This window comes from Fukomys damarensis, unplaced genomic scaffold, assembly GCF_012274545.1.
Source record: "Fukomys damarensis isolate Sample0158 unplaced genomic scaffold, DMR_v1.0_HiC HiC_scaffold_2, whole genome shotgun sequence".
Classification (NCBI taxonomy): Eukaryota; Metazoa; Chordata; class Mammalia; order Rodentia; family Bathyergidae; genus Fukomys; species Fukomys damarensis.
Window position 1 is genome coordinate 50,382,537 of NW_022900914.1, and position 26,053 is coordinate 50,408,589.

At 35.9% G+C, this 26,053-nt stretch overlaps 1 protein-coding gene and 1 pseudogene across 1 annotated transcript in view; one reads left to right on the plus strand and one right to left on the minus strand.

Moving 5' to 3' along the window:
- Positions 1–26,053, minus strand: part of Tacr1 (tachykinin receptor 1) — a 165,373-nt gene that overhangs the window by 106,737 nt on the left and 32,583 nt on the right. The gene's annotated exons all lie outside the window — the stretch shown is intronic.
- LOC104867277 lies at positions 22,227–22,775 on the plus strand (annotated as a pseudogene).

Consider the following 26,053-nt stretch of genomic DNA (forward strand, 5'->3'; position numbering starts at 1 on the left):
TCCATTGTTTTAAGCCACACAATTTGTGGTAATTTGTATAGAAGTCCTGGAAAATATAGATACTGGGCTTTTCTTGGAGATTTACCAAACTTGTTTCCAATCTAACTTTCTACATTGCATTTTGGAAGGCTAATTGAAAATTAGTTTTCTCTTAAAGGAGATAAAGATATAGCTACGTGGGAGAATATATTGCATTTCTATTGAGATGAATAAGAAAGGGCTGAAGGTTTAGCTCAGTGGTGCTGCTACCTGCCTCTCAAGTGCAAGGTCCCCAGTTTGACCCCTGGTACACCCCCCTCCACAATGGAGAAAGATGAATAAGAAAATGAGAAAGCCTGCTCTTCATTGTGATGCAACACCCTCCTCTTCCAGTGTGCAGGTGGGAGCAGGGGCCAGAGGGTCTATCCATTTTTCCAAAGGACTCATGTCTCCACTGCATTCCAGCTCTTAACCCAGATCAACAGTCCAAAATAGAGGCTGGAAGAAGAGGTTGTCTCCTTAGCTTTTATTCAGGTTGCAGTAGTGGTGCTACAGATGTTGGGGGATTGACACAGAGGCGAGTGAAGAAGAAAAGATGCTCGCTTAGAGAAAATTCGTAACCATGACTTGGAGGAAGGCAGGATCCCACTCCTCCAAGTCTGAGTAAATCATTTTTTTTTTCATTTTTTTTTCATTTCCCTTCATTTCCCCAGTACTACTACTGTAGTACTCTCCATCCACTCAGAAAAATAAGGGCTACTTGGTGACTTTGTAAGCACCCACACTTCTCTTTTCTTTTTTCCCAAAAGAGAGAATTCAGGTCCTGACAAGTACCCTTTATAGGTGTGTTAAAGACCTGCAAAGAAAAAGGATTGTCTTAATGGCTTCAGAGATGGTACTGCTGAAGAGGGTTGCACACATCTGGTTCCGCTACCAATTTGTGCACCCTGTGTCAAGGAAGGGGCCATAAGTGGCCCAATATGTCTGGAAATAGCTGAGGGCAAGAATTATGGAAAGTAGGGAACTTCTCTCCTTAGAGCTGAGGCCAGGTTCTTTTGTTTTGTTTATAGTGCTGGGAATGGAACACAGGGCCTTCTGCATGCTAGGTAAGCACTTTACCACTAAGCTTATTTCTCAAAGGACTTGCATGTTTGTACACACATGATTATGTGAAATTTTCATTATAACCTCATGAATTAAGTGAAACTTTACCGTTAGAGAGTGGAAATTTAACTATAAAAAGAGGTCATAGTGTTTGTTAAAGGCAAAGAAAATATGAGACTCTAGCTGTGACCCACTTTGGTCTTCTAACATTCCTCATTTCTTTTGCATTTAATTCCTTTCGAGTGAATTTCTCTGACTGCTTCAGGTGGGTGAAGGCTGGGCTAGCTATGGGTTAAATATTATTCCAGTTAACTATATCAATAGTATGATTTCAATTAGACCAGGTGGGCATGGAGGGGTTTCCAAGGCTTGTTAGTTCTCCTTTGCTTTCTGCCTTTTTCCTGGGCACAATTTGCATACCATGAATTCCCAGGGCCTGACTTAATAAGAGGATCAGTATAAAAAGCAACAACAGGGCTGGTATTTTCTAAGATAATATATATATATATTTAATTAGCTAAATAGCAAAAATGGAGATGGTCCCTAGGGGAGAGGGTCTCTATCCCAAGCCTCAGATGACTTAAGAATTCTAACTTAAGAATCTGTTAGCTTTTATTAACAGGCTTAAAAGTTATATTTATCAGCTTTGGGTGACTATCATATATTTTCATTAATTTTTGTTGAAATGCCTGCAGACTATGTGGTATAGCACAGGGAGACAGTTGAATGTTTGTGACATAATCTAGTTTGGCAGCTGGGGCCTGAAAGCTGAGTATCTCTCAAATCAACATGCTAGGACAACAGAGGAAGCAGAGCTGATAAGGTAGGATTCTGTGGTCAGGTGAGACTCTTTTTATGTGACAATTAAGTTAGAGTTGGAACTCTGCTGTGAACTCAGGTAGTCCATGTTCTTGTTTGGTTCTACCACCAATCAGCTGTGCAGCTTCTAGCAAGATACATCGATCTCTGAGCTCCCGTTTCCTCATCTGTAAACAGATCTAGTAATTATGTCAGCCTCAGGAGGTTGTTGTGCTAAGTGCCTGAAATTTATTCTTTATTATTTTTATTATTATTATTTTCCTAGTACCAGGGATCTCATTTAGGACCTTGCACTTGCCAAGTGGGCATGGCACCACTGAGCTAAATCCCTGGCCCTGAAATATATTATTTCATTTACAACAACCACTAATTGATAAAACACATTTTGGGGTATTTTTTTCTGCAGGGATAAGTAGCTAATTTTGTAAGAAAGATCAAGTAGTAGAAGATAATTACTTCTGGTCTAGCTCAGCTATTAACTAATTCTAGATCTGCAAGATTTCAGAAAGTGTGTGCCAAATATATGTCTTCCTCATGCCTCTAAATATTCTTAAAATATATGCCAGGAAACAGAAAGAATTTCTACTAACCAGGGTTCTTAGGAAACCTGCAGATAGGAGAAAGGAAAAAGGCTATCATCTTTTCATCTGATCAAGCTATATTCACTACAGATGTTTTCCAAATATACAGGGAGTCCTCCCACAAAAGAAAGGAAAAGTAGTCTACATTTGACACCTATACTAAACACTATTTTCACCACATCTTCCATGACATTAATTACTGTCACGGGATTATATTTACCCATAATGCTGTGTGACTAGAAGCATTTGCATCAGGAGGGGGGGTGCTGGTTGGAAGCCTGAAGGAGCTGAACCTAACAGTTGAGATATATTCTGGAAGCTATGCTGAAAACTGAAGAAGCCATTTTCTGAGAATTTACTTTGTCAGCTTATTATTCACTGAATCAGGCACATAGAAAACTGGAAAGAATGTCTGAATATGCAAGAATATCAATCATGAAAAGATAACAGGCAGTGGACTTGATGTACTCTCACAGAACAAGACTACATGAAATACATCAAAAGAGTGAAAATGGACTGGAAAGTATGAATATCAAAGCACATTTATTTTAAGATCCAACTGAGATGAAAATTCTATCAATAATTATGTGGGTAGAGAAGAGAAACAAGTTTAAAAAGACACAATTGGTGTTTATAGTAAAATCTAGCCCAAGTAGACTTCTCCACATGAAAGAATGAGTACAGAGCAAAAAGTTGAACTTAGTGACAATGGATTATGAAAGGAGAAAATGCTTAAAAGGCAGATGAAGAACACAACTTTGAAGGAAGATTCATAGATGCTCCTGAAATAAATTGTATAAAAATAGATAAATTTAAATTTAAACAATTTATCTATTAGAATTTAAACAAAAGTTAAATAAATTAGAAGCTTTAGACTTTAAAAACTATCTCAGATAAACACTATAGAACAATTCTAATTAGAGATCAAAGGAATGAAAGTGAAATAAAAAGGAACTAGCTAGACAGAAAAGCCAGAGATGTAAAAATTATTGAGAATCAATACTGAAGGAGTTAAAATTGCAGTTACTGAATTAAATTCAGCATTATAATAAATTACTTGCAGAAAAGCCAATTAGCAATGGAAGAATCAACTCTAAAGACTGTTCTTAAACAAAAAGAAAAAGGATCATAAGATAGAAATAGGAAATTCATATTCCTGAGCAGAATGGTTTGCACAGAAATAATGACTTAAGAAATAATAGAAGAAAAATGTCCCTGAATCAAAAGAAGTCTGGGTCTTCTTATGAAAACAATATATGTGGAAGAAGGTATACATGCTTAGAGATACTCTCATTTATTTCTTTATCTTTTCAAGAGTAAAGAAAAAACTGTACTAGCCATCCAAGAAGATAACATTTTGGGTATAAGAAAAAAAATGAGAAAACCCTTAGCCAACCTTATCAAAACAAGGAAAGAGGGCTCAAATCCATGCAATTAGGAATGAAAAGGATGAAATCACAACAGATTCAATGAAAATCCAGAGGATCATCAATACCTACTTTGAAAACCTGTACTCTAATAAAATAGAAAATACAGAAGAAATGGAAAGATTCCTAGATACTTATGAATTACCAAAGCTGAATGAAGAAGATATAAAAATTCTAACACCCCAATTTCAATCAGTGAAATTGAAAATGTAGTTAAAAATTTAACAACAAAGAAATGCTCAGGTCCTGATGGCTTCACTGCTGAATTCTACAAGAAATTTAAGGAAGAACTAAGGCCACTACTTCTCAGACTCTTTAATGAAATTGAAAAGAAAGCAATACTTCCAAATTCATTCATGGAAGCATTACTTTGATTCCAAAAGCAGAGAAAGACCCAACCAAAAGAGAGAACAACAGGCCAATCTCCCTAGTGAACAGAGATGCAAAAATCCTCAATAAGATATTGGCAAACAGAATACAGTAGATCATCAAGAAGATCATACACCCTGACCAAGTGGGATTCAACCAGAAATGCAAGGATGGTTCAACATACACAAATCAATAAATGTAATACACTATATTAACAGACTCAAGGAAGAATACCATATGATCATCTCAACAGATGCATAAAAAGCATTCAACAAAATCCAACACCCATTCATGATATAAATAAAACCCCACAGAAAATTGGAATAGATGGTTTTTATCTCAATCTGATAAAGGTTATCTGTGAAAAACCAACAGCCAACATACTAAAAGGTAAAAAACTAAATTCTTTTATGCTAAAATCAGGAACAAGACAAGGATGTCCACTCTTACCACTCCTGTTCAATATAGTTTAGGAAGCATTAGCTACAGCAATTAGATAATAGAAATAAGAGACAGGAAGAAGTTAAATTGTCATTATTGGCTAATGGTGTGATACTCTCCATAGAAGACACCCAAAACTCTGCCAAAAACCTTCTGGACTTAATTGACAGATTCAATAGAGTAGCTGGATACAAGGTCAACACTAAAAAATCAGTAGTCTTCTTTTACACAAATAACAGACTTACTGAGAGAGAAATTGGGGAAACAATTCCTTTGGCAAGGATATAAAAAAAAAAGAAAAAGAAATATCTAGGAAACAATCTAATGAAGGAAATAAAAGATCTCTACCTTGAGAACTACAGCACTCTGAAAAAAGAGATTGAAGAGCATATCAGAAAATGGAAAGACATCCCTTGCTCCTGGGTAGGAAGACCAATATAGTAAAAATGGCCATACTTCCAAACCTGCTATACATATTAATTGCAATCCTAATTGAAATCACAACAGCATACTTCACAGACCTTGAGAAAACAATACAAAAATTCATTTGGTACCAGAAAAGACCTAGAACATCAAAGCAATTCTGAGCAACAAACACATGACATGGGGGTATCACAATCCCCAGCATGAAACTATACTACAAAGGCACTGTGAAAAAAAACAGCATGGTAGTGGCAAAGAAACAGACCTGAGGATCAGTGGAATAGATTAGAAGATGCAGACACAACTCCAGACATAATCAGTCACCTCATCTTGGACAAAGGAGCCAACCACCCTCACTGGAGGAAAGATACCTTCTTTAATAGATGGTGCTGGAAAAACTGTATTTCAAACTGCAAAGATTAAAACTAGACCCATATCTTTCATCATACTCTAAACTAAAATTGAAGTGGATCAAAGATCCAAATGTTAAAATAGAAAAACTAAACTCGCTGAAAGATAAGTTAGGCAGAACTCTTGAAGATGCTTGCATAGGAAAAGATTTTATGAACAAAACCTCAGTAGCACAGGAACTAGCATAGAGAATTAACAACTGGGGTCTCATATTAAAAAGCTTCTGGGTTTTTTTCAGCTGCCTGCCTGCCTGCCTGTCTGCGATCACCCGGCGGCGTGCGCGCGAGCTCCCGGCCTGCGCGGGAGCTCCCGGCCTGCGCGACAACAGACCCAGGAAGGAAGGTAGCCGCGCGGGCGCCCTTGAAACACCCACACGACCCCCCCCCCCGTTCTCAAAACTCCTGATCGGGCCAGTCCTTAGACCAACTCTGCAGAGGCATAGGTTCCCATGAAGGGTAGTTTTCTGAGCTCCGAACTTTGATCATCTTTAAAGAAAGGGCAGGGGAAACCTGTAATAGAACGGAGTGGAGTTCAACCCTGAGGGTAAGGAAACTAAAGTTAGGCTTTGTAGATTGTGTTCAGTCTCAGTCGTGAGGAACAGCCATTGGCTAGCTATAACCAGGGGATTGGGTTCCGCATATGACTGTGCATGTGGTATAATATGAGATCAGAGATAGCCTGAAAGAGGACCTTCAAATTCTTTTTCTTTCCCTCTCTCTTGTCTCTTTTTTCCTCTTTCCACCCTAAAATTTCTTTCTTTTTTCTGTCCTGTCTCTCCAACTCAGTCTCTTGCTCCACCATAGTGTCCCTCATCTCCCTTTTTATTCCAGTTCCTGAAGAACTCAGACTTCTTTTTTTATTTTTTGTTTTTAGGACGGGTTTCTCTTTATGTTCTTTTCTCCAGTCATTTTACCTCACTCATGGCTCTGTACCTTCAAGGGAAGGCAAGCGCCTGTTACTGTTAAGGGGATATATTCCTGTCCTTATTCCTGCACTCTCTCTATCCCCCCTGAACTTAATAGCTTTGTAAAGATAGTAAGGTAATTCTACAACCTCTGGATTCACTTCAAACCTGCTCTAATTCTTTCACTTATCTAATCCTCTTGTTCTAAGTCGAACCCCCCATCCTAAATGGTAAAGATGCCATATTGAAAAGAATATTCACTGCAAACATACTATGAGCTGCTTCTTGAAATTAATCTAATTCACATGAGTTAAAGGTGATACATTAATGACTACCATAAGTGGTCAGTTGGCAAGCTGTGCCTGATCCTATTGGGCTGCTGAATGTATCAATTGGGACAAAGAGTGGTGATTGATTTAAAGAGTTGTTTTCTCTGATATTATGAAAACGAGAATGTCTATGAGTCATTAGAAACTCAAAAGCTAAAACGCAACTATATTAGGAAGATTTAAGTAATACCCAGAAATTAAAGAAGGACAACCCAACAATAAAAATAAAAATGAGAAAACACTTAAGCAAGACACAAAAACAAATATCCAGTTCACCAATAGCAAATAGTAGGACAAATGAGGATGAAAAGTCTGATAGTGAACCAACAGGACTCCCTGGACCCATAGCACAGGAGGTAACAAAATTGATCAATCAGGCTCTAGAAAAATTCAAATCAGAAATAATTTCCCAGCTAGCCAGAGAGATGATGAGCAAAATAGAAGTCATGATTCGAGACTCTAGAGCAGAAACTGAGAAAAAAATAGATGAGCTCAAGACTGTGATAGAAGCCATGAAGACTCAGCATAAGAAAGACATGGAAACAATGAATGCCCAACAGAGGAAAGAAATGGAATCCATAAAACAGATTCAAACAGATATCCAGGAGATTAAAAACTCTATTGAAAGTGTACGAAACAGAATAAAAGATTGCGAAGATAGAATTTCAGATATAGAAGATAGGATAGCAGTCAGTGACCGTGAAAAAAGAGGTCTATTAAAAACAGTAAGGGATCATGAGAAATCAATCCAACAACTCCTAGACGATACAAAGAAAAATAACATAAGACTGATAGGAATTCATGAAAAAACAGGAGAAAACACAAATGATATAAAAAAGCTCTTCACAGAATTAATGACAGAAAACTTCCCAAACAGAAGGGAAGAATTAGACATACAGATAAGTGAGGCATATAGAACCCCAACTAGCCACGATCAAAAAAAATCTACACCTAGACATATAATAATCAAGATTCCAGAAATCCAACAGAAAAACAAAATACTACAAGCAGTAAGAGAAAAGAAACAAATCACATGCAAAGGGAAGCCCATTAGAATCACAGCAGACTTTTCAACACAAACCCTTAGGTCAAGGAGAGCCTGGAGTGAGGTATTCCAAGTCCTAAAAGAAAAGAATCTCCAACCTAGACTTTTGTATCCTGCAAAACTCTCTTTCAAAATAGATGGGGAAATAAAATACTTCCACGACAAAGAGCACCTGAGAAATTTCATGAACACCAAACCAGCACTGCAAGGAATTCTAAACAATATCCTAGAAAAGGACAACGAAATTCACAATAACATGAGGCCCAACAGACCAAATCAAATAGGCAAGGCAAGAAACTAAAAGGAGATGGGAGAAAAAGTAAAAAGAGTCAACAAATGGACAAAAACATGACAAGAATAAGTCAAAATATATCAGTTGTAACCATCAATGTTAATGGCCTCAATTCACCAATCAAGAGAAACAGATTGGCAGAATGGATTAAGAAGCAAAATCCAACAATATGTTGTATACAAGAAACACACCTAGTGCAAAAGGAAGTCCATAGACTGAAAGTGAAAGGATGGAAAACAATTCTCCATGCGTCAGGAGTCCAGAAAAAAGCAGGGGTAGCAATCTTATTCTCAGATAAAGTAAATTTCAAACCAAAACTCATTAAGAGAGACAAAGAAGGACACTACATCCTTGTAAAGGGAACAATTCAAGAGGAAGAGCTGACAATCATAAACATATATGCACCAAATATAAATGCCCCCAACTATATAAAACAAATATTAAGTAACATGAAAAACCAAATAAGCACTAATACAATTGTAGTGGGGGATTTAAATACCCCACTATCACAAATTGACAGATCTACTAGGCAGAAAATCAACAATGAAATAATAGAACTGAACCAAGCTTTGGAACACATGGACTTAATAGATGTTTATAGAGTATTCCACCCCCAAAAACCAGAATATACATTCTTTTCGGCTGCACATGGATCATTCTCCAAAATAGACCACATACTGGCTCACAAAACAGGTCTAAATAAATGCAAAAAAATTGAAGTCATCCCCTGTTTATTATCAGATCATAGTGCAATCAAACTAGACATCAATAGCACAAGAAACTATAGAAACTTCACAAGCACATGGAAACTGAACAACACTCTCCTAAACAATCAATGGATTACAGAGGAAATTAAAGAAGAAATTAGACAGTTTTTACAAATAAATGAGAATGCCAATACAACATACAGGAATCTTTGGGACACAATGAAAGCAGTTCTACGTGGAAAATTCATAACATTGAATGCCCACACTAGGAAAACAGAGCGGGCTCAAATAAACAACTTAACGATGAAACTTAGACTCCTAGAAAAACAAGAGCAAGAAAAACCCAAAGCTCGAACAAGAGAGGAAATTATAAAGATCCGAGCAGAAATCAATGCAATTGAAATTAAGAAAACGATACAAAAAATAAATGAAACAAAGAGCTGGTTTTTTGAAAGAATAAATAAAATTGACAAACCCTTAGCTAATCTTATCAAAAAAAGGAAAGAAAAGGCTCAGATCCATGCAATTAGGAATGAAAAAGGCGAAGTCACAACAGATCCGAAAGAAATCCAGAGGATCATGAACACCTACTTTGAGAACCTGTACTCTAATAAAATGGAAAACACAGAAGAAATGGACAGATTTCTAGATACTTATGAATTACCAAAGTTGAACGAAGAAGATAAAAACATTTTAAACACCCCAATCACAATCAGTGAAATTGAAAATGTAATTAAAAACTTACCAACAAAGAAAAGCCCAGGCCCTGATGGATTCACTGCTGAATTTTACAAGACATTTAGAGAAGAACTACTACCATTACTCTTCAAACTTTTCAATGAAATTGAAAGAGAAGCTATACTTCCAAATTCATTCCTGGAAGCAAGTATCACTCTGATTCCCAAACCAGAGAAAGATACAACCAAAAAGGAGAACTACAGACCAATCTCCTTAATGAATATAGATGCAAAAATCCTTAATAAGATACTAGCAAACAGAATACAGAGGATTATTAAGAAGATCATCCATCATGACCAAGTCGGATTTATTCCAGAGATGCAAGGGTGGTTCAACATACGAAAGTCAGTGAATGTAATACATTATATTAACAAAGTCAAGGACAAAAACCATATGATCCTCTCAATAGATGCAGAAAAAGCATTTGATAAAATTCAACACCCATTCATGATAAAAACCCTGCAAAAAATTGGAATAGATGGTCTATACCTCAATTTAATAAAGGCTATTTATGAAAAACCATCAGCCAACATCATATTGAATGGCCAAAAACTGAAAACCTTCATGTTAAAATCAGGAACAAGACAAGGATGCCCACTATCGCCACTTCTCTTCAATATAGTTCTGGAAACATTAGCCACAGCAATTAGACAAGAGAAAGAAATTAAAGCAATAAAGATAGGAAAGGAAGAAGTTAAACTATCATTATTTGCTGATGATATGATACTCTACATTGAAGATCCAAAAAACTCCACCAAAAAACTTCTAGACTTAATTGACAGATTCAGTAAAGTATCTGGATACAAGGTGAATACCCAAAAATCAATAGCCTTTCTATACACAAATAACAGACAGACAGAAAGAGAAATAAGGGAAAAAATTCCTTTTACAATAGCATCCAAAAAAATGAAGTATCTAGGAATCAATCTAACAAAAGAAACAAAAGATCTCTACACTGAAAACTACAGCACTCTGAAAAAAGAAATCGAAGAGGATATAAAAAAATGGAAAGATATCCCCTGCTCCTGGGTAGGAAGAATCAACATAGTGAAAATGGCCATACTACCGAAACTGCTATATACATTCAATGCAATGCCAATTGAAATTCCAACACTATATTTCACAGAACTAGAAAAAAGAATCCAAAAATTCATTTGGAACCACAAGAGACCTAGAATAGCAAAAGCCATTATAGGCAACAGTCACATGGCACCAGGTGTAACAATTCCCAATTTGAAACTATACTACAAAGCCACTGTGATAAAATCAGCATGGTACTGGCAAAGAAATAGGCCTGAGGATCAATGGAACAGACTGGAAGACACAAAAACAAATGCAGATGTACTCAGCTACCTCATCTTCGACAAAGGAGCTCACCATCCTCAGTGGAGGAAAGATAGCCTCTTTAATAAATGGTGTTGGAAAAACTGGATATCAACCTGTCACAGATTAAAATTAGACCCTTATCTTTCGCCATGCACTAAATTAAAATCCAAATGGATTAAAGATCTAAATATTAAAACAGAAACATTAAACTTGCTGGAAAGTAAGTTAGGCAGAACTCTGGAAGACATTGGTATAGGAAAAGACTTTATGAACAAATCCTCAGTAGCACGGGAACTAGCAGAAAGAATCAACAACTGGGATCTCATCTTACTAAAAAGCTTCTGTACTTCAAAAGAAACCATTAGCAGAACTAAGAGACAATCTACAATGTGGGAAAAAATTTTTACCAGCTGTACCTCAGACAAAGGACTATTATCAAGGATATATAAAGAACTCAAAACAATCAGTCCCCCCAAATATAAAGACCCGATCCAAAAATGGGCATCCGAAATGAACAGACATTTCTCATACAAAGAAGTGAAAGCAGCAAGAAAATATATGAAAAAATGTTCCACATCACTGGTCATTCGAGAGATGCAGATGAAAACAACACTGAGATTCCACCTCACCCCACAAAGAATGGCTGCTATCAAGAAATCACACAATAACAAATGTTGGCGGGGTTGTGGGGAGAAAGGAACCCTCCTCCATTGTTGGTGGGAGTGCAGACTAGTGCAACCACTATGGAAATCAATATGGAGATACCTCAAAGAGCTTGGACTGGAGGTTCCATTTGACCCAGCCATCCCTCTGTTGGGTATCTTTCCAAGAGAACTAAAAGAATCATATCACAGAGAAGTATGTGCACCCATGTTTATAGCGGCACAGTTTGTAATAGCTAAATCTTGGAAACAACCTATTTGCCCATCCGTTGGAAACTGGATAAAGAAGTTGTGGTTTTTCTATAAAATGGAATATTACTCAGCCATAAAGAGCGAGAGAATAGATTCATTCATAGGAAAATGGATACATATTGAAGATATACTCCTAAGTGAAATAAATAAGTCCCACATGTGTAAATACCAAATAGTTTCCCTGGTGTGAATATTCTGCAACAATGCATAAGATTCTAATAAGATTACTGACATTTAGAAATGGGAGGAAAGGAGCTAAAGGTGTAGGGAAGGTGTGATACGTAGGGGAAGAACAAAAAGGGAAAAGAAAAAAATGTGAGAGAATGAAAAGATGAAAATAAAGTGTTTGTAGATGGGGAGGGGAGGAGGGGGTGAAGGGAGGGCAGAGGTAAGGGGAAAAAAATGAGAATCAAGACTTGCCATGTAAAGGTACATGATCCCAACAATGAATGTAACTGTACTGTATCCCTAAATGTACCAATAAACTCAATAAAAAAAAAAATAAAAAAAAAAATAAAAAGCTTCTGCACTGCAAGGAAAATCACCAACAGAGCTAAGAGATTACTTTATGATGTGGGAAAAAATTTTTACCAGTTACTTCTCACACAAAGGACTACTATCCATAATATATAAACAACTTAAAAAGATCAGCCCTCCTAAATATAAAGACCCGATTTAAAAATGGGCATCTGAAAAAAACAGTCATTTCTCAGAAAAACAAGTAAATGCAGCAAATAAACATACAAAAAAAAAAACATTCAACATAACTGGTCATTCAAGAGGTGCTGATGAAAACAACACTGAGATTCACCTTACCCCAGAAAGAATGGCTGCTATCAAAAAATCAACCAATAACAGATGATGGTGGGGTTGTGAGGAGAAAGGAACCCCTCTCCATTGTCGGTGGAAGTGCAGAGTGGTGCAACCACTGTGGAGATCAATATGGAGATACCTAAAAAAACTAGGATCAGAGGCTCCATTTGACCTAGCTACTTCCCTCCTGCATAGCTTCCCAAAAGAATTAAAAGAATCATACCACAGTGATATATGCGCACCCATGTTTATAGTGGCACAGTTTGCAATAGTTAAAATTTGGAAACAGCCCAGTTGCCCATCAGCTGGAGACTGGATAAAAAAGATGTGTTTTTTTCTATAAAATGGAGTACTAGTACTCAGCCATAAAGATTTAAGAACTAGAGACATTTACAGCTAAATGGATGCATATTGAGGCCATACTTTTAAGTGAAATAAATAGGACACACATTTAATAGGATACACATTTGTAAATACTGGATAGTTTCTCTGGTATGAGAAACAGAAAGTGTAAATAAGGATCAAAATGTATAATAATGTGAAATAGGAAGAAAAGGTGCAAAGGGGAAGGGAAATTGGGAGGGGTAGGGGAAAGCAAAGAAGGGAATAGAATTAACATGAGAAAATTAAAAAATGGAAACAAAATCCTTGTAAATAGGAATGGGTGGGAAGGTTGAAGGAAGGGCAGGGGAATGGGGAAGAATAAGAACTAAGATATATCATGTAAGGGCACAGATTTCCAATGATGAATGTCATATTGTATACCTAATATGTACCAATAAACTTAATTAAAAAAAAGAGTGAAAAAATCAGCTTAGTGTCTATATTTTTCCTACCATAATGCTAGAAAGTGGAATCATATTTATACTATCATAGTAGGAGAAATTTTATAAATTGAAAATTGTTTATGTAAGTTTTTATTCATTTTAACAGAGAGAAATGTAAGTTCTCAGGAATAAAAGGTCATAGAAAATATACCAGGGATACTATACCTGAAAAAAATAAGCAACAAATCTCCCAAAAGAAAAGAAAAAACAAAACAAAACAAAAAAACTCCCAAAGATGTTATTCATTTGGAGAGAAACAGCTCAGAATAGCACAAGAAAAAGAGAACTGTTGACCCAAAGGATTATGCCAAACACTGCAAACAGAAAATTAAGGCTTAATATTTATAACATTGTTATAAGGATTAATATTAATATCAAAACTAGTATTTTAAGGAAAAAATGCATAGCATAAAATTTAATGGTAAAATAAGAGTTACAATTCTACATATTAAAACACTGAATGCATGAGAGAAAGGGAGAATGAAAAATGTATGCTAAAATTTAAATTTTTTATAGAAGTATCTAATCAAATTTTATTCTTGATATTTATAAGAGGAAAAGAATAGTTTCAGATAAGCTTTTTTTTTAATGAAAAACTAACCACTAGAAAAAAGTTAACACAACATGTAACTATACAAAAGAATCAAAATTTAAAAAAAGTAGATCACATGTTATAACAGAGATAGAAACAAATCACTGTACACAGAAGCAGAAGTAAACTAGATATTATCACAAGAAACCTCAATGGTGAAAACATTTTTCTACTATGACATCTTTTTGCTAAAAGAAAATCACTGTAAGTGATCAGGAATATGGAAATAAACTACATAAACTTCCTTTAAAAAGCCCATTTCTCAGAAAAATGCACAAATGAGAAGATGAACAACCTGTATGCAAATATGGCTGATGGAAGTGAAGCATATTTCTTCAGCAATAAAGACATGGGCAGTGTTAGGTCTGGAGCAAATGGGTGAGTCTGGTAATTATTAATACAGCGTGAATATCGGGTGAGTTTGTCAAAACTGAAGGAGAAAAGCCCAAACAAGACTTTAAGAAGTACATACTATCCAAAGGTGGGGGCACTTGAAAGGAAATGCTCTAAATCTCCCCATTAATATCACTCAGAAGCATACTGGAAATCTATTTGCAAAATCTAAGTGCATTTTAGAATAAGATATTATTACTTTGTGACATCTACACATTCATAAGTTTACATAATCAGATTTATGAAGGTCAAAGGCATTCTAAAGTAATGCAGGCTTTCCTGGCTCCATCTCAGTATTTCTTGAAGAAAAGTAGAATCCTAAAACCGGGTGGCAGGGGAACACTATAATATAGCTCAGTCATTTCAAAGGCCAACAATTCTGGATCTCCAAATGATACCAGAAGACATCCAGCGTCTTCATGTGGAACTTTACAATATTTATTTTATTTTAGAAAGAAAACCTTGGGACTAGAACAACAAAATATGGTGATAGAAACTGGGAAGCTCCAGCAAGATGTGAAAAGATGTATCAGAGGGAATAGGTTTATTTGAACTTGTTGTATCTGAGATAAAATTAATTATATTTCATGACTTTCTCAGTAATGGATATATTTCCCTGTAATTGAAAGGCAACATAATTATACTTTTGGTATTTTTGTGCACTATTTATGTCTGGGAGACAATTAAAATGCTGACTTTTCGATTTAAAATTATTCTGCACATTAATTATATGTTTCCATTTCATTTATAGATATATGACTCAGAAAAATTTTGTTGATGCTTCGAAGTTGTTAAAATTCTGTGCTAATGTTCTATTTGCAGTCTGCAGAAAAGCACTATTCATCTATTAGTTGTAGAAGAGACTACTGGTGCTTTTATATATCCAGTTATTTTCTCTATCCTGATCCCATGAGAGATGACACTTCCCAGTCTCTTTGCAGCTAGTCTTGGCTTTATGAATAAGTCTAGCCAACAAAATGTGAGTGGGAGCGATGCATGCCACTTCCAGGCCTGGATAGTTAAGAACTGATATGCCATCCCCACTTCTCTTACCCAGCTATGGCAATCTTGGAAGTCATAGGCTAAAATTGCAATGTTACAAGACTGGGAGATTTGATCTTATATAGAGGAGAGTGCCCTCTGACTCATGTCAAGCCTTGGAAGATGAATCAGAAAACTGTTGAGATGACCTACTGAAAATACAGGGTTTGCCAGTAGCAACTGTTATCGATCATTTACTATAACAATAATTTTTTTCATGGTTTCCTTTGGGCTCAAGTTCTTTAGGCCCAATCCATATTCATTTGCTTTAAATGAAAACATGAATCAGTTCATAGCAGCTAAAATGTACAAACTCAAAAATAAAGGCATTTATATAAGTCCTCATAACAAATTTAATGTTCTGTAGGAATACAGTCTATTAAATGTAAATCTACATTTATTGTGATAAGGCAAAGGCCAATGTTGCCAGGCATATTATTATTAAAATTAAAGTTTTAACACATATATGGGAAAAAACTTAGGAATGGTCAACTCTGAACTTTTCTAATGACTTATTTCAGAGAGTGTTGGGGCACAAGTACATTAAAAATATGGCATTCAATTCTTTTCATTTTATGTTCTTTTTTGAAGAAAATAGTTCAACATAAAAATGTAGATAGATGCTTTAACAGAAAGGGAAGGGGGAAAAGGTTGGAGGGAAAGATATTGAGATTGATTATAATTTCAGTATTACACTATTATTCTTTATGGCTTTATTCATTCTATTAAAAGAAACAAAATTAAGCATTTAAATTTCTTTATGTAGGTTAACTATACAATATCTTATACAAAATGATTATTTTTCTATTTCTTCAGAATGTCTCACAGTGATATAAACATTGTTGCTCTTAAAATAAAACTGCATTCCTTAAAAATTAAGCATTTGGATAAAGAAATAGAATCAGGAAAATATACACTAAAGCAAGCAAGAATAACAATATTTAGGGTATATTTATATTGTACAAAGTAAAAATAATCAAAAAAATTATATCAGTGGTGGATTAAAGACATCTATAAAAAAGTCATGAAACTTGAATGCAGAAAACAAATGATAATTTCCCAGGGAAATACAAATTGAAGCATAAACCAGAAATCTAAAAAGAACAATAATTTTGGAAGAAAATGAAAAATTCATCGGTTGAATCACTTGGGCCCAGGCAATGTAAAAAGTAAACTTTTAAAAAAAGGGAGAGAGATTTTATGATTCTTACAATGTATGAACTAATACTGTACAAAGAAAACAGGTAAAGCCTCCAAATTGACTTCATGAAACACATCTTGAGAAGTCAGTCATCAGCCTGCCCTCGTGAGTCCTCCCTCAACCTCAAAACACTAAATAAAATATGTGCAACACAGTCCACGAACTCCATGGAGAGAACTGTATGGAGGATGTTTCTCTGGCTGCTAGGGTTGTAGGAAGGCCCCATCTGTCGGGCTCCAGTTCTGCTGTGCCCCTTCCAAGCAGTTTAGCTCAGACTTCAATTTAGAGGCCTGAACACGTTATCCCAGGGTCCATCAGCATTTTATGAAACTATTCCAGTATAATTTGGCTTCGACTGCCACTTATGACCAAGCCCTTTTTGAGTGAAAGATCCTTTATATATATATATATGCGTCTTCTTACCACACAGTCCTTATGCAGAGTCCATGGATGATGCCCACAAAGGTTGGTGTCCACCTTTCATTCTACAGGTCATAACACTGGGCCAGTGCGGTAGCCTTGGAAGGGACTTTGCCTTTTCTGTCCCTAGGAGTCAGTTCTCATAAAATTCGACAGCATGCCTGGGCTAACTCTGCTGCTCTCCAGCTCAAATCCTTTTACTTTAGAGCCCTGCCTTTTTGTCTTCTGCTTTTGACATGGGTGTCCAGCAGTGGATGTGGGAAGACATCCCCCACACCAACTCGTGTTTCTCTGTCCCTCCATTATATAGAAACACTTATCAAACTCACAACTTTTGGAATGAGTTTTTAACAAGAGGAAAAACTCCATACTTTAATGAGCCCATTCAAATAATAATCACTAAAGAAATTCACAAATATCCTGCGAGTCCTTTTAATTAAAAAGTCACACAAGTGAACATGCCCTAAATGAATACTTTTTCTCTCATTTTGTTGGGAGAGGAATGAGACTCAAGGATGATCCAAAACATATGACCATGCAGGCACCCTGCTCTATTAAAAGAAGACTGACTTAGTATTAGAACATTCACTAAAAATCAAACATCACATCATTAGCTTATAGGAGAAAAACATGTGGCCATCTGAATAGAGACCAGAAATGAATTCAATAAAATTTAACATTCCTTCTTTATAAAATCTTAGAAACCAGGAAAAATCCTTTCTTTAGAAATGTACAAGCAACATATAGAATGATGAAGTTTTAAGAGCATTCTCATTGTATTTAGGATCTCCACTATTAACATATAGCTGTTTTAAATCATGCTGTACATTAACATGATCATCTAACTTGTAAATTGAAGAGGATTGTAATGGATATGCACCTGGCTGTTGGCCAATCAATCAATACCTTCACTTTCACTCTACATCCCCATAAGCATTTATCAGTCTTTAGCCTTCGGATATCATTGATTTTTTTCAGGGGTAGAAACTGCAATCAGTCTGACCAAGAGTCTCTTTTCTAAGATGATTTGGAAGCGCAAAAAACAAGAGTGAGAGAATGAGAACACAAGTGTGTGGGCTAAAGGTTGTGGGTGACTGGAGTTGCAAAATGTAAGCCGGATGCCATCAGAAGTTACATCCTCTTTTATTTAGTTCAGATTATCTGAGAAAGTCTCTGCTGAGAAAGAGAGAGAAGGGTGAAGGGAGGGCAGGGGTAAGGGGAAAAATAAGAATCAAGACTTGTCATGTAGAGGTACAAGATCCCAACAATGAATGTAACTGTACTGTATCCCTAAAATGTACCAATAAACTCAATTAAAGCTGAAAAAAAAGAGAGAGAAGGATGGAGCAAACAGATACATGGATGCAGAATTAAAGGAAAGGCAACACCTTTCTATTCATTCTGAGGTGCAGGTATGGTCCTGTTTTGGGGAAATACATGCTTTGTGTTTTTATAACAAAGTATGCCTTTTGCTGGTAGCTCTTTACAATGTAGATAGCAAATGGTATGTTTCTAAGGTACTCACAATAACAGTAAAGACCATATATGACAATAAAATATTTTTCCACTTAATAGCAAAAAGATAAACAAGAGGAACAAAATAAAACATGAAAGTCATTTGTATGACAAGTACATTTAGGACTTGTCAGAGATAAAACTTAAAAGTGGTATCCTTAGAATGGTAAGGTGATCAGTTATCTCTCAGTGTTTTTACATTGTAATGCAGTTTCAATAGAAATCACAGTGATATTCTTCTTAGATCATGACTTGTGATTGTAAAGTTCAGCTGTAAAAATAAACGGGAAAATGAGTCTAAACAGTGAGAAACAGGGAGTCACACGGTATGTACAGAAGGGAAGCAGAAGGCACCTGTCTACACAGTCAGATATTAAGATAAAGTCCTAATAATTAAAAGTGTGAAATCAACAAAAGGATTGAAAGTGGATCATGGAACCAGAATAAATGTCTAAAAATAGCCTGTACTACATACGAGAGTTCTGTATAAGCTATTCATGCTATTATACATTTATGGAAAAAGGAAAGATTTGCTGAGAAATTCTTGGTGCAATTAATAAACTATTTGTTTTTTTTCATTGAGGTCATTGGTACTGATTATGTATACAGTACAGTTATATTCATCATTGGGATCTTGTACCTTTACATGAAAGATCTTGGTTCTCATTTTTTCCCCTTATCCCTGCCCTCCCTTCACCCCCTTCATCCTCCCCTATTTACAAAGACTTTGCTTCCATTTTTTCCTTTTCTCATATTTTTTCTTTTCTCTTATTTCCTTTCCCCTACCTTCCCATTTCCCCTACACCTTAGCCCTTTTCTTCCTATTTCACATTATCAGTTATACAATTTGTATCTTATTTATACTTTTACTTTTTCACACCAGAGAAACTATTTGGTATTTATACACATGTGTCTTACTTATTTCACTTAAGAGTATGGCCTCAATATGCATCCATTTTCCTATGAATTACTCTAATTTCCCAGTCTTTATGGCTGAGTAGTATTCCACTTTATAGAAAAACCACATCTTCTTTATCCAGTCTCCAACTAAGGGGCAATTGGGCTATTTCCAATTTTTAGCTATTACAAACTGAGCCACTATTAACATGAGTGCACATATATCACTGTGGCATGATTCTTTTAATTCTTTTGGGAAGATCCCCAGCAGAGGGAAAACTGGGTCAAATGGGACCTCTAATTCTAGTTCTTTGAGGTACCTCCATATTGATTGCCACAGTGCTTGCACCAGTCTGCATTCCCACCAGTGATGGAGAATGAAGGGTTCCTTGCTTCCCACAACCCCGTCAACATTTGTTTTTGGTTGATTTCTTGACAGCAGCCATTCTTTCTGGAGTGAGATGGAATCTCAGTGTTGTTTTCATCTGCATCTCTTGAATGACCAGTGATATTGAACATTTTTAAATATATTTATTTGCTGTTTTTACTTCTTTGAGAAATGCCTGTTCATTTCAGATGACCATTTTTGAATTGGGTCTTTATATTTGGGGGCCTGATATTTTGAATTCTTTCTATATTCTAGATAATAGTCATTTGCCTGAGGAGCAGCTGGTAAATTTTTTCCCCCACATTGTAGGTTGTCTCTTAGCTCTGTTGGTCATTTCTTTTGCAGTGCAGAAGCTTTTTAATAAGATGAGATCCCGGTTGTTGATTCTTTCTGCTAGTTCCCGTGCTACTGAGGGTTTATTCATAAAGTCTTTTCCTATGCCAATGTCTTCCAAAGTTCTGCCTAACTTATCTTCCAGCAAAGTTAGTATTTCTGCTTTAATATTTAGATCTTTAATCCTAGTTTATTGCCTGGTGAAAGGTGAGGGTGTAGTTTTAATCTTTGGCAGGTTGAAATCCAGTTTTTCCAACACCATTTATTAAAGAGGTTATCTTCCCTCCAGTGAGGATGGTTGGCTCCTTTGTCAAAGATGAGGTAGCTGAGTACATCTGGAATTATTTCTGTGTCTTCCAATCTATTCCACCGATTCTTGGGTCCTTTTCTTTGCCAGTACCATGCTGATTTGACAAAATATTTGAATAAAAGTTTATTATTTCACTCCATACAAAAATCACAAGGAAATAGAAGTAAATGGGGTATTAGAAATCAGTAGTGAAAAAATGTTTAAGTGATTATGTATAACTCTTGAGTCCAAAAATATCTCAGAAAAATTTAAGAAGCAAGTAAATTTGAAATATATTTTCATCTTATAATAAAAGAGTTAATTTTATGGCATATTTTGAATTAGCACCTAGTAATTATATTACAGGCAGCTAAGTTAGGTAGAAATTAGTAGGCAGTCAGATAGGAATGAGCCCTAGAGGGAGTCAGTGCAGAAAATGAGAACACATCAAAACTGCTGGAGGCACGTTTGAAGAAGGCAAGGCCTCAAGACAAAGTCACAGTGGCCGGGCTTACACGTTTCTCTAAGGGAGAAACAGCAATTTAAAATTATATTGTAATTAGTACCATGTAGTCTATTAAGTCCAGAGAGGCATCAGACGTCCAGGTGGGTGACCAGAACACTTGACCCATCCTTCCCCCAAAATAATTATGTTTTAGAAATTATGGATAAGCCAAGGTTAATAATGCTATCCATACACCCTTGCTACACACCCTATTTCCCTATAATAGCTTAGTAGCAATACTTAGTAGCTATAATCTTATTGGTTAATTATAGTTTCATCCACGTTGTCCCCACCTTGTGATTTTGCTCTATAAAACATTCTTGGAGAAATGACCTCTGTGGCAAGCCAGTTTGGAAATTCCTCCTGTCTCTCAGGAGCTATCTCTCACTATACTTTTCATACTCTTAACTCTGTTGTTCCTTGGGATTTATTCTTCAGTATTTGGGGGACACAAACTTGGCACATCTGACATCTAGCAGGTTGGGAGATATATTTCTCCTATATCAATTGTACAAATTGTGGGGATTAGTGTGACATTTCAATTCATATATACAATGTGTAATGATTAGATCTGGATAATTGGCATATCCATCACTTTATATTTTTATTGTGTGTGTGTGTGTGTGTGTGTGTGTATTTGTGTATGTTGGCAACATTCAAGATCCTCTCTGCTACCTCTTTTTAGAGATATAATTAATTATTGTCAACCATAGTACCCTGCTGTACTATAGAACATTAGAAGTTATTCTTCCTATGTAACTGAACCCCTGTATCCATACATTGTACTCCCCTTAATCCCTCTCTCCAACACCCTTTCCAGGCTCTGGAAAACACTATTTGCTTTCTAGTTCTACAAGATCAACATTTTAGCTCCTGTATATTAGTGAGAAGGGCTTTCTGTGCCTAACTTATTTCACTTAGCATAATGTCTTCCAGTTTAATGCTATAGCTAATACTCTTGATACAGAACCAACTCTTTTTTTATTTTTTGTACCGGGGATCGAACTTGGGTCCTTGTGCTTGCGAGGCAGGTGGCAGAGCCACTGACCCAAATCTCCGGCTAGAGACAACTCTTATTAACTGATTTAAAAAGATGAGAAGACCCCATTATCAAAATGGACAAAGGTAATAAACCAACTTCATAACATAAGAAAGATATATGGCCAGTAAAAATACAGGAGAAGAGCCAAATCTACTGTGAAAATGAATACCTTTGTTAGCAATCAGACTCTTTACATTTCAGAAAGTACCAACATAACTCTGAAGAAATGAATAGTTATTGTGAGGGTCCCAGAAGAATCCTGCAGAAGGACTTCAATCATATCAACATAGAATTTTTTTGAAAAGGAGAAGCAGAGGCTCCGCTTGACAAATGGTGGGGAAATTGGATCTGGCTACTTAACTGGCTGTACTATGGATAGACAGGTACAGAATGTGATCAAGGCTGTCACCTCAAACTTCCAATACACGAACACAAGGTGACAACTGTGTATGATTATCTCCCCAATAATGTCATTATTCAGGCAAATGGGTCTCTTGTTGAAATCTAAAATTTTGGAGGGTGAAAAGTACTTTTGCAGAGTTCAAATGAGTGAAGGTGTTGCTTATTCAGTATCTCAAGCTCAGAAAGATGAGTTAATCCTTGCAGGAAATGGCATTAAACCTATTTCTAATTCAGCTGCTCTGATTCAGCAAGCCACAACAGCTACCACCAAGAACATCGCACAATTTTTGAATGGTATCTATCTCTGAAGAAGGAACAGTACCGCAGGTGATGAATGAGATCTGAAAGTTGTCCAGGTACAGAAATAATATACTGGATTATAAAACCAATTTATAGCATTATAATGATAGAACAAGAGATAGTTACTGAGTAAGGACTTTTTCTTTAAAAAAATATGAAGAGTTTAGGTTATTAGTTATCAAAGTAATGTAGTTGGCAAAATGATACTCATTGAATTGCAAATATTTAGAAAACAAGTATATGGACCCCAGTTGTAAGGTACAAAATAAAATATTTTCATCATCTACTGGAGAAAAATGCATGAAGTCCTCTCAGGAAGTACGTGTCAAGAACTTTGGCATTAAAAAAAATAGGCCTTGACTTAGAATTCCAATTTTAGAAATTTGCCCTGTGGAAATACTTGGTTTGCACAGACTTACATAGAATTTTAAAAATTTATTTTATTGACACAGGTTCTCACTATGTAGTTGAGACTGTGCTGGAACTCGCTGTGTATCCCAGGCTGGTCTTGAACACACGGAGATCCTCCTGCCTCAGCCTCCCAAGTGCTGGGATTACAGGCATGCACCACCATGCCAGGCTAACATTTATTTTTAGAATAATGAAACAAATGCCAAACAAAGGGAATTGGTGAATAAACTATGACCACATAAGACTCTGCATGGAAGAATAGTGCTCCTCCCACCCCCAAGAGGCCCAAATCCTAATTCCCGGAATCTGTGAAAAACATTACCTTATGTGGCACAAGGGATTTAAATGCAGAAATGGATAAAGTGCTTCAGATGGATATTACCCTGGTTTATCAGCCTTGCCTCATCTAATCACACAGGTCCTTTAAAGTGGACAGCCTTTCTCAGCTGTGTCCTAGAGAGGTGGGGCAGCGATGGAGCGGTCAGAGAGACGTGGTATTACTAGTGCTACTGGGAGGAGACCGTGAGCCAAGAAACACAGGCGGTCTCAAGATGCCAGGGAAAAGCAAGGAAACAGTTTCATTCAGTGCCACAAAAGAACGAGCCCAGACAAGTGAAGGCTCTGTTAGATTTCTGCAGAGATGTAAGAAAATAAATTCAGGTCTTCTAGTTTGTGGTAATTTGTTACAGCAGCGATAATAGTAATAATAAAAACAATACAAATGGGGCAATTTGCTATCAGTCATTACAAATCTGATTGGTTAAAGATTTTATTTAGTTACATGTAAAAAGCATATTACACCGCCTGCCTCACAAGTGCACGGTCCCGAGTTTGATCCCTGGTACCAAAAAGAAAAAAACCCAACTTATTATTAAACTGCAAGTATAGCAGACTCACTCTGAGGATGAAATGTAAGTATACTAGCAGTGATTGTTTCTGGATGCTATGATTGCAAGAGACTTTTCCTCTTCTTGATTTTCTATTCTCCAAAATTAACATCTCTCACCTTTGTAATCAGAAAAAAACCACAAATAAATGTTAGGCAAAATATGCTTTTGTCTACATTTCTATAATTATTAAATCAACAATAACCTAATTTACAATGGCTTCATTCCTTCTGTAAATACTTATTTCTATCTCCCAACTCAGCTAAATCTAAGTCTAATAATTACTGAACATTATTATTGTATTACTGTGTTTAATAAAATATAAACATGTTTCAAGATTTATTTTAGAAATAAACTTCTGCTTCCAGGTTACTATACAGCAACTGGGTGGAGCTCATGTTTGATAGATTACAATTCATTACCATTTATTTTGTGTCCATTGCTCTTCCCTTCAGTCTTCAATTTTGATTCATTTCTTCAGTGGTTATAATATACCCTTGCATTGACTTAGTTTTTATCTGGGAAAAGGTTGCCAGGGTTCTCTTTTCAAAGTCTTTCAATAGTTGTGAGTATCTTTCATGTGTGGATAACAAAGTAGCTAAGTATACAAGGTTACAATCTTTGCAACTCAAAAACACCATATAGCATTTTCTCTATTACTCCCTGACCTTTATGGCCATCTATTCTAAAACTGAAATCAGAGTAATTTTTTGTTTCCTTTTAGGTATCTTTGATTTTTTTCTATTGGGACATATGAAGAAATTTAAAAATTTACAGTTAGAATTTCTTGTCTCTAAAGAGTGACAAGTTTGAGGCATTTCTAGGAAAATGGGTGCACCTGGAAAATAGTCCTGAGTGAAGTAAATCAAACACACAGACATGAGTGCTGAATGGTATCTCTCATTTGAGTGAGGCATAATACGAAGAAAATGACAAAAGTTGGGGAGAAAGGGACAAGAGGGCAGATAATCACCCAGTCAGGAAATGGACCAAGGGAACAAGAAAAGGGGGAAGGGAAGAGAAATGAGAGAAAAGAGATGTGCCATGTGCAGGAACCTAATAACCCTACTCAGTGTAAACATTATAAGGCCTGATCTGTGCCAGGACAAATAGTATCAACAGGTACAAAAGGCGATTGGGAACCAGAGGAGGAGAAGAGGGGAAGAGAGGGAATAAAAGAAACCAAGCTGTAATACGTACATGTAACCTCGCTCAAGATGATTGGAAACTGCATGAATTACAAACATATACAAATAAAATAAAATAAAAGGAAAAAAGTTACAATTCAAAAATTTATCAAAAAAAGTAAAAATAATGTTAATGAGTGCGGTTTTTCCCCATTAATATTATGAATATGTGATCCCAGCCCACAGACTCTGGAAAGTAGGGTGTGTTCAGGAAAATTTTTGTTGTTGTTGTTGTTGTTTTTTGGTACCGGGAATCGAACTCAGGTCTTTGTGCTTGCTTGCAAGGCAGGAGGCAGCACCACTGAGTTAAATCCCAGGCCCAGGAAAGTTTTATGGTAATAGTAACTTCATAATAATTCTTCAGCTTGTGGTGATTTCTCTTTCAAGAACAGCTGATTTGCGAAGTTGGATTTCTAGCTTATCTTTTTCATAATGAATCACTGCTCTATCAAATTTTCACTTTCCTTTCCCTTTCTTTTCTGTTCTAGAACAACTTACAATGTTTTTCCAGGACAAATTTGATCTGATTTTTCTGTGTCTGTTACTATCTTCAGTGAAATTTTAATTCTGAAATGCATTTTTAGTTTATTTGTGGTTTTCTTTCAATCAGATCCTATTTTTTTCTTAAATGACTTGTCTATTACAGAGAGGCAAAATTTTCCTGTACATTCAGAGAAACTAGTATGAATATTTTGTTTTTCTCTTGTGCTAAATTGTTTTAAAAATGTTTTCTTTAATTCTTTAGAGGAATGCTCTGTTCATGTTGTATGGCAATGTTTTTTTTTTTTTTTTTTTTTTTTT